The sequence below is a fragment of the Anomalospiza imberbis genome, chromosome 11 (genome assembly GCF_031753505.1).
Source record: "Anomalospiza imberbis isolate Cuckoo-Finch-1a 21T00152 chromosome 11, ASM3175350v1, whole genome shotgun sequence".
NCBI lineage: Eukaryota > Metazoa > Chordata > Aves > Passeriformes > Viduidae > Anomalospiza > Anomalospiza imberbis.
Window position 1 is genome coordinate 2,036,388 of NC_089691.1, and position 9,350 is coordinate 2,045,737.

The following is a 9,350-nucleotide window of genomic DNA, read 5'->3' on the forward strand; positions in this document are numbered from 1 at the left end:
AGGCAGTTGGGCAAGGCCGTGGGAGCCAGATGTCAATGGACACGGCCAAAGGTGCCCGGGGGCCTGGGGAGCTCAGGCCTGGCTCCTGGTCACTCTCCACACTCTTTCCCTGCCCTGGCAACATCCCTGGAGGGGCGGCTGGAGCAGCCCAGGGCCCTGAGGGCTCTCTCTCCCCCACAGCTGGAACTCTTGCTAAAGCACTGGGGAAAACTGCAGCAGGCAGTGCCAGAACGATCCCTCTGGCCCTCCCTCCCTCCTGCCCTTTCTCACTCCCTTCCTACCTTCTATCTCTCCATCCCTCTTTCCCCTGGGACAAATCCCCCAGCCCAAGGACACAGAGCCAGGCCCTCTCAGGACACACTGGAGCCTTGCTCTCCCCCTCTGCCCGTTCCCCACCATGGGCACCCCGTGCAGTCTCCCCCAGGTTTAGGGACGTGTCTCCCATGGAGGGACCCCAGCAGGACTGCTCAGTACCCGAGTACCCTGAGCATAACAATTCCTCTGGGCTGTGCCGGTCTTGTCCGGGCTGTGCCCGCACTGCCAAGCAGCAGAGAGGGCAGCTCAAGCCTCAGCAGGGCTCAGCAGGCCCAGAGGCACAGCAATTACCTCCTGTGACTGTGCCTGGCATCGCCTCCCTTCCTGCAGCAGAGGCTGCCAACGAGCCACTGCTTCCTCCGGGAAACTCAGCCTTCAGCACAGCCTCTCCTTCCATCTCTGGGGAAAGGAAAAGGGACAGCTGGATCAGGTGGGGCTGTTCCCCACTGGGAAGGTGGCATCTTCAGGAGGCAATGCTTGTCTCTGTCATGCATGAGATTCAGGATAAAGACCAGGTTATTGGGGCTGCTCCAGGGCCCACCCTCCTCCAAAGAGCTGCCCCTCCAGATGTGTTCAGAGAGCGGGAAATTGCAGGGGATCTCAGGGTGTGCATTGCCCATGGTGCAGGTAGGGCTCCTGGTGCAGATTATGCAGCTGGTGCCAATTGCCGTCCTGCAGAGGCTTGGGAGAAGCTGCAGCCAGGCCAGGCTGGCAAACAGCCCTGCAGGCATTGAAAGCAGCAGCGGGGCAGCCAGGCTGCCATGGATCCCTTCCCGCTGTGCCGGGCACGGCGTGTCCAGATGTGCAGGGAAAGGCCCCAGCTGCTGAGTCCCAGGGGAAGGCTGAAGGAAATGCACCCACCACAGCGTCTCTCCAGGTCAGTCAGCATCTGTTCCATGTGTTTGGATGCCTCCAGAGAATTACTGTCTCCTGTAGGTTTGTTCCTCTCTCTCAGAGGACCTTAAGAGAAGTGTGTGCATTTCAGAAGAATGGATCTCACAAAACCAGGGCTCAGCCTGTGGGGTCAGCAGGGACTCACAACTCACCCCTGTGATGGGAGCCTGGCTTCTGTGCAGCAACCAGGAAAGGAGCCTGGAAAGTCTTCCCTGCAGACACACCTGTAACTCAACAGGCACAGAAGCTTCTGTCACCGGCTTTCTGCCAGGTTGTCAATGATTATTCTTTTAGGAACATTGACAACATACCTGCAGGAGGCTTAAGAGGCTGGAAATCTTCCTGCAGCCAAGCTGCTGGAGAAGCCTTCCTAGCATGCTCATCTAGAAGGGAGCACAGAACAGAACCATTTCCTGGTGTGCTGGGATCCCCCTCTGCCTTTGGGAACTGGGACTGCAAGGTGGTCAGGCAAGGCCGTGGCAGCCAGATGTGAAAGGACACGGCCAAAGCTGCACAGGGGCCTGGGGAGCTCTGGGCTGGCTCCTGGCCACTCTCCACACTTTTGGTAGGCCCTGTGCAACATCCCTGGGAGGGCGGCTGGAGCAGCCCAGGGTCCCTGAGGGCTCTGTCCCTCCCACAGCAGAAACCCTCCCTAAAGCCCCGGGGAAAAGCATCCCCCAGCGTTTCCCGGGGAGCAGGAAGCGCTGTCCCGGGAAAGGGGAACCAGGCTGCCGACTCACCTGCTCCCCGCGCTTGCAGCGGAGCAGCCTGGGCAGCCCTGGCAGGCAGGGCCGCGGCCAGGAGGAGCAGGAGGAAGAGGCGCAGAGCAAGGGCCATGGTGCCTTGCCCTCTGCCAGTCCCGCAGCTCTTGCTGCCACCGCTGTCCTCACACAGCTGTCCCAGTGTCAGCACCACTGCTGCCAGCGCCGCTGCTGCCACAGCAGTTGTGCTCAAGGACTGACTGCTCGGTCGTTGTGGTGCTGTGCAACCACGGGGCTCTGGCACCTCTGTGACCTCAGAGCCTGCTGTGACCTCAGCCTGCTGTGACCCCAGAGCCTGCTGTGACCTCATGGCCAGGCTGGAGTGGTGTGGGCAGTGGGATCTGCCTTCTTTGGCAGGGAGCTCACCCTGCCCAACGGCTCTGTCCGAGGGTTGTGACACATCCCACCCCAGCTGATCTCACAGGATGGGGCATGAAGGGATGGAGAGCAGCCTGGCCAAGAAGGCTGGTGCTAGATGAGAGGCTGGAAATGAGTCAGCCATGTGCATCCAAAGGAGAGTGCCCAGGAGGTTGACGGAGGTGATTCCACCTCTTTGCTCTGGTGAGACTCCACCTGGAGTACTGTGGAAGGTGTTTTATACTGCTGGCCGGGGGTCTGTGTACAAATCACGAACGGGACAGGACTGCTGAGGAACGCGTCTCGAGCTGTTTATTTTCTAGCATCAGCCTCATTACATGGTGACGACAATGGGAGGATGCCAGCAGCTGACATCCCCGGCAGCAGACAAAGAACTTAATGTGACAACTTACTTTAAAAGCTTTTTGACCAATCACACAAAGCAAAAGCATATTGACAATAGATTTATCCAACCTCTATAAGCACACGTACCTTTTGTTAATGCAGTGCTCGCTTCTTTCAAATACAATACCTATTTGTATTGTAAGCCTTAAAACCCAATGCACAGAGCTCCATTATTAAGCTTAGAACTTCCTAATATCTTGCTAGAGATACTTTTCTGTAGCTTAGGGAGTCATTCTAGCCAAGCGGTAATACACAGACCATTGTACTGTTTGTCCTTACTTTTCCACTTCTTATATAATTTTTCTGCTGACAAATCTTACAGCTACTGCTTAGCTCTAATCGCAGTTCTGCTGTCTCTGAGGCCTGCCTTTTGCAGCTTTCCCAAAACCCTCTAATTTTAAAGATTCCCGCGTTTTACAGCGTCTTCTGTGAGCCAGAGAGAAGTTTGATAAGAGGATCCATGTTTACCCCTGAAAGAATTTTCTACCAAAAGTCATTGACATAGAAACCAAGAAAGCAAGAAGGATAAATAAGAGAAACCTGCAACTGCCTATTCCAATAAGCACTTGGCTTGCCTCTGGTGACCAATGAGTAAACTTATGTGCTTTGGAAGAATGTAGAAAAAGCATGCATGCTAGAATAAAACCAGGGTTTGAAGCCTTCTGGAAATGGCGTGTGTTGCCTTGTATTTTCTCCGTCTCTACCGTGACAGAGTACTGCATCCAGCTCTGGGTCCCCAGCACAGGAAGGACACGGTTCTGTTGGATCTAGTCCAGAGGAGGGGCAAAATGCTCTGAGGGCTGGAGCCCTTCTGCTTTGGAGACAGGCTGGGAGAGCTGGGGGTGTTCAGCCTGGAAGAGAGAAGACTCCAGGGAGACCTGATTGCTGCCTTTCAGTACCTTAAGGGGGCTTGTAAAAGAGATGGGACAGAATTCTTAGTAGGGCCTTTTGTGACCAGACCTTGGGGGAATGGTTTTAATCTAAAAGACGGTCGCTTCAGACTAGACAAAAGAAACCCATTTTTTACACTGTAGCTTTTGAAACCCTGGCACAGGTTGCCCAGAGAGGTGGACACGCATCCCTGCAGTCATTCAAGCTTGTGCTCTGAGCAACCTGACCTAGTCAAAGGTGTCCCTGCTCACTGCAGGGCATTGGACTAGATGGCCTTTAAACGTCCCTTCCAACCCAAGCCACTCTGTGCTCCTGTGCTCCATCAAAGCAGTGCGGGATTAGTGCTGGGGTGACGATGCTGGCACCTGTATTTTGGTAGTTGTGCCATTTAGCAAATGGCCAAGAGAGGATTGGTGGGCTGGGCAGTGAAGTCTGCAAATAACACACAGTGTGATCAAGGAGAAACAGGAGAGGAACACAGCTTCCAGTGCAGATAAATGCCAGCATTTTGCTGCCCATCCCATGTTAAGAAACAAAGGAATGTCCTGAAGATCCCTTCCTGTGGGTGCACTATTGGCTGTATCAGTACTTGTGTTCTGTAAAACAGGTAAATTGTTACAGCTTCTTGCCCTGTTTATCGCTGGATAAAACCCAAATGCTGCATTGCTCCCTGTCTACTTTCTTCCAAGTCAAGGCAAATTTTGTTCATTCTTGAGTGGGACATATTCATCTGCTCCCAAGCAAATTCTTCTTGCCATTCACACAATGTGGATTTGCTCGAATCAGACTGTAACTAAGGCCTACCTCTCACTAGAATTCAAGTTGATGCATTGTGAGGCAAAGTGTCGAGTAATTTGTCCTGGTGTCTGGCACTGTAGAGGGTTTTTCTGTAATTAAATGACATTTGAAGACAGCTGTAGTCTACCATACTTCTGGCATCCTAGAAATGAAGAAACAGCCTTTGAAACAGGATTTTATCCTTTCTTCCTCCTCCTCCTCCCAGGAATTTTAATCTCAGGTCTAAGCTCTTCAGCTGCCTCACAAACATTGTTTTAATTCAGACTGGCATCCATGCAGTGCGCCACAAATCAGGACAGTGGCTGTGAAGCCTGAAGCAATGCAGGTTTATAGCACTGAAAACAATAATCTGTTACCCAGGTTAAGCCAAGCACTTCCCAAATAACTCTACCTATCCTCAGGGATGTTTCCAAAAGGATCACTGTGACAGCTGGGAGTGGGGAGAGAGAGTGCCATCAACATTAAAAATACAGCTTTCTGAGATCTTTATATTCCAATAAAAAGAGAGTCAAAATTGTTCATATATGGAACATTAACTAAGGAGTGAATGACAGATTGTCAAAATAATTGCTTGAGGAACAAAAAAAAAAACCAACATAAATAAAAATCTGTTCATGTGTAGATAATAAGAAAACAATCCTGCCAAGAAAAAAGACAGATGTGCCAAAACTAAAAGCAATAAGGCTGTTTCCTCTTTCTCAATGCAAAAAAAAAAGGACTGAAAAGAATCAGAGATCCTTGAGACCATTACTATATTCAGGAGCTTCCAGGTATTGGGAAAAAATGAAGGAAACTGTAGTGTGCAATTCACAGAGGTAACCTGGAATTTATTGGTGAACTTGTTGCAAAATTTCTGAGAGCAGACTGGAAAAGCATAGGGACTGATCAGACCATGTGTGGGCATTTCCAGCAGTGTGGGGGATGTTTCTGGGAGCAGCTGCAGGGAAGAAAAGCAGCACACGATTACTGGGCGTCCTAGGGCGACGCTATGATGCTCGTATCCCCGATGGTGTGTTCTGTTGATGCTGGATATTATATGGTGTGCCTTCCAGACGGGCTCTGACAGCGAAGGCGGGGAGAAGAAGAAGCACGGAGTTTGTTATCAGAGACTGCACTCACTCCTCCACAGTCTGCTGGAACACAGAACTCCACGGTGTTCTCTGGCCACGGACGGGGCAGAACACCGCGCTCCTTTGCTTTTTACTTGCTTTAGCTAGCTGAGGCAGTCCAAGTTTTCCCTCGACTGGTTTTCTTTCCCTTTCCTTGGATCCGTTCAAACCTGCTCCGGACCGGGACCTGGGGAAGCACCGAGAGCTTGCACTCTGTGGCCCACGGGGGGCTCCTCTGGGCAGCAGCCTTTCCCAGTGCCAGAGGGACTGATAACAGAGCCACCATCCACCAGAGAGATTTTCTGAATCTGTCATCTCTTCAGAGCGACAAATGAGTTTTGTCATCTGGTATTGCTCATTTTTTGGGCTGGGGAGTGCTTTGCCTGTTAAATATACAGGTTTTTTCCACTTCTCTCTGAGGAGTTTTTTCCCAAACTGATGGGGGGGAGGGGCGGTATGGGCTTGATTTCTGGGGCGGGCCCTTTTGGGGGTTTTCTCCCAAATTTACCCTAAAGCAGGACACTGGGACAATCTCTTTGCGGGCTGTAGACTTTATGACAGTCTGTCCCCTGGGGCTGGGGGAGCTGTCACGGGGCAGGGAGGGCCAGGGCTGGCAGGGGCTGCTCAGGGATGGGTTTGGCCCGGGTCCCTCCAAGCAGCGACTGCCCAAGCAGCTGCGCTGGCCCCGGGCTCTCCTCCCGGCCGGCTGGGCTTTGCTGGGTGGCACAGCCTGTGCCGAGGGGCGGCAAGGTGCCTGCAGGCCCCAGCTCTGGGGGAAGCAGAGAACGTCCTGGCCGTATCCACCGTGCTGCCAGCTCATCAGCGCAGCACAGCGCAGGCTCACGCTCCCCACTGCTCCCACAGATGCTGCCGGCCCCACAACACTGGGGGATGCCCAGAAGGGAACTGGTTTCTGTCAGGGAACAGGCTGCTGGCTAGGGTTAATGGCAGGCCTGGCTTTTCTATGGCATGCAGGTGATGAGGGGACCCCTGTAAGGCTGGCAGACGACCGGGCTCCGTCATGGGGCCCACGAGGTGGCGGGGGGTGTTGTGGGTGCAGGGTTTTGCAGTAAGACATGCGGGGCTTTGCGTCCTTTGTAAGCAGTGCACGTGGCAGGGGCTCCTCATGAGGTTCTTAGGGGATTTGGGATCTCTGCTGTGGCATACAGGTGACTGGAGACTTCTGTAAGGCTGGCAGGGGCTTGAGTTCCTCATCATTAACGTGGCGGGTTAGTGCTTGCCGTCAAGGCCTGGAGAGGAGCTGAGTCCTTCCGAAGGTGGGCAGGAGGCTGGGCTCTTCTGTGAGGCACACAAGGCTGGCTTGGGGTTTCTGCTTTGGTGTGCACGGATTCCTCGTGAGGCACACAGGGCTCTTTTGGGGTCTCTGCTTTGGTGTGCAGGGATCCCTCAGGAGGTGTGCACCGGGGTTAAACTAGAGGGGGTTTTTCAGTTTTCTCAGCACAGCAAAGGGACACTCCCGGTCAAGGTGCTGCAAAGTCGGCAGGAAGCTTCCTGCAAAGCCTTGGGCCCGGCCTGCGGGTCCAGCGGGCGACCAGAGCCCATCCTTGGGGACCGGGCGGGGTTTCCGGTATCCACCGCACCCTTGTCGGGCCAGCTCCGGCCCCGGCGGTGAATGGCTGCGGCCCCGGGCTCCGATGGGGCTGCCGAGCAACGCCGGGGGCGCGACAAGGGCCTCGCTGCGCCCTGGCCCTGTGCTGCAGCCAAACACCTTTACAGCCACGGCGGTTCTCTGGGGCACAGGAGGCTACAAGTCAGGCCGTGCCTTCTCGCACTGACGAAGGAGCTCCTTGCATTGCCCAGTTCCCTAAAGCACGCGGGGAGCCCAGCAGAGCACGAAAACGGTTCTGGACTGCGCTCCCGTCTACACTGGGATCGAGATATGGATTGACTGAAAGTGCTGGCCAGTCACAGTGTGAAGATCATGGTGCATGCTGGAGCAACTTCTCCATGTCCCTTTCCTGACAGAACAATCACAGATTATTAATTCTGGCCAAGAGCAGCCCCAGGGGCGCAGGGCGGAGACAAGGCAAGGTGGGGAGGAGAAAGAGCGGGTTCGAGATTGCCCTCGAAAGGCAGACGCGCTCTGGGGCCTGCTCCTGGCCAGGGAGCCTGCCCAGAGCCGTCCCCTGCTCGCCGGGGCCTTGAGGGGCAGCTGTCCAGCTGGGCCAAGCTGTGCCAGCAGCTCCAGCCGTGCTGGGGAGCCTTGCCAGCTCTGGGCCCTGCTGTGCAGGAGGGTCCCAGTGTGCCACTGGCAGCCAGGGGCCTCACCCGCTCCTCTCTCCACAGTCGTGGTGCCGCAGCTCCAGCACCCCGGCCGAGAAGGCGTGACTCTCCCTCGCCCCCAGGGAGCTCAGAGACCGGCAGCTTTGGCAGCTCTCAGACGTGGCCTCCGCAGCAACAGTTGCCCAAGAAAGCAGAGCACCAGCACTCTGTGCCTCCCCCACGGCCCCCCAGCCCGGCCGTGAAGCGGAAGCCTCCCGAGATCCCCCCACCTCCTCCCCTCCCGAGCCCGCCGCCCTGGTCCGGCTAGGACTGGAACTGGGCCAGGCTCGGCAGGGCATGGGCCACCAACAGCTTTGGGCACCTGCTCTCCTTTACAAATGACACCCGTTCCCTATGGACAACAGCCAGAGTCGGTTTGCATCCTGTCCTACCTTCAACAGGAAGGGCTGAAGATTCTTCCCTGCCCTGTCTCATCCTTTACCACTTTGATTTTCATACAGCTGGTTGCTGGCTGCATCTGTGAAAGACTTTAGTAGCACTGCATTTTTACCCCACCTGTCCGGGAAAAAAAAATAAAAGAATTCTTTAGTTTAGACTTTGTTTTTAGTGTGGTTGGGCCACTCACATTTTGAGCGATTAATTTTCCATGGTACTTCTGATGGAGTAAGGATTCAATTTAGTAGCTTAGAATTGAAATCATAGGAATGATTTCTAAACTGTATCGGGGGTTGGTGGTGGCCAGAGCAGGCAGGTAGAAGGAACAGGCCTGGACCTGCAGGACAGCCAGGCCGTGGGAGTGAATGATAGCCCCGTTACAGTGATTGTCCTAACCAGATCAAGCATGGTCTTCAGCAAATCAAGCATAGTCTTCAGTAGGTCAAGCGAAACTGCACCTGTGTGGGAATGGGAACTAGAATGGAACAATATAAGTTTAATAATTAATGTGGGGTGGGGGAGAGTAGAAGGGGTTATAAGCTACCGATTCGGGTGTATCGTTGAAGCCCAGATCTGGGGTCTCGCCCCCGGGCTTCCGCACGCTTCAATAAAACACCTTCATATACAATCAATTCTGATTGTGTGTGGATCCTGACGCTAACACTTCTTCCCTTTTCCTTGCTACCCATAAAAAGTTCATCTGGACATTAAAATCACCAGAATTCCTGAGATTTACCTCAAAGCCCTGAGGGGAATCTAGCACAAAATATTCTCCCTGTGTACTGCACAACAAGAACTATCCAGAGCAAAGTACATTGCCAGCTGAGGCTTGTGGAACTCCCAGAATACTGAGCCTGCAGAGGAGGTGTCGCCGTAGAGCAGGACGGGAACGAAAATGACTCTAAATCAAAGGCAAAGAGAATGAACTCCGATTTATTTTAAATGCACCGCTCCATTTATAGAGAACATAGTGCGGACTAATTTCATTGGTCTTAGAGTGAAACCATCTCACATTGTTATAAACGCCAATCACTTGGTTTTTAAAATTTTAAAAGTTTAATAATAATAAAATAGTTATAAAAATAGTAATACAATTAGAGTAATGAAAATTTAGAGTTAGGACAATTACAAGACAATAAAA

General features: G+C 53.3%; 1 long non-coding RNA gene across 1 annotated transcript; it reads right to left on the reverse strand.

The window, feature by feature from the left end:
- Positions 1-1,340: 1,340 nt before the first annotated feature.
- On the reverse strand, positions 1,341-2,181 carry LOC137480445 (uncharacterized). Its single transcript, XR_011002919.1, has 3 exons — positions 1,950-2,181; positions 1,521-1,592; positions 1,341-1,433 (listed from the first exon to the last, which is right to left on the reverse strand). It is a non-coding gene; the product is annotated as an uncharacterized lncRNA (long non-coding RNA).
- Positions 2,182-9,350: the final 7,169 nt, after the last annotated feature.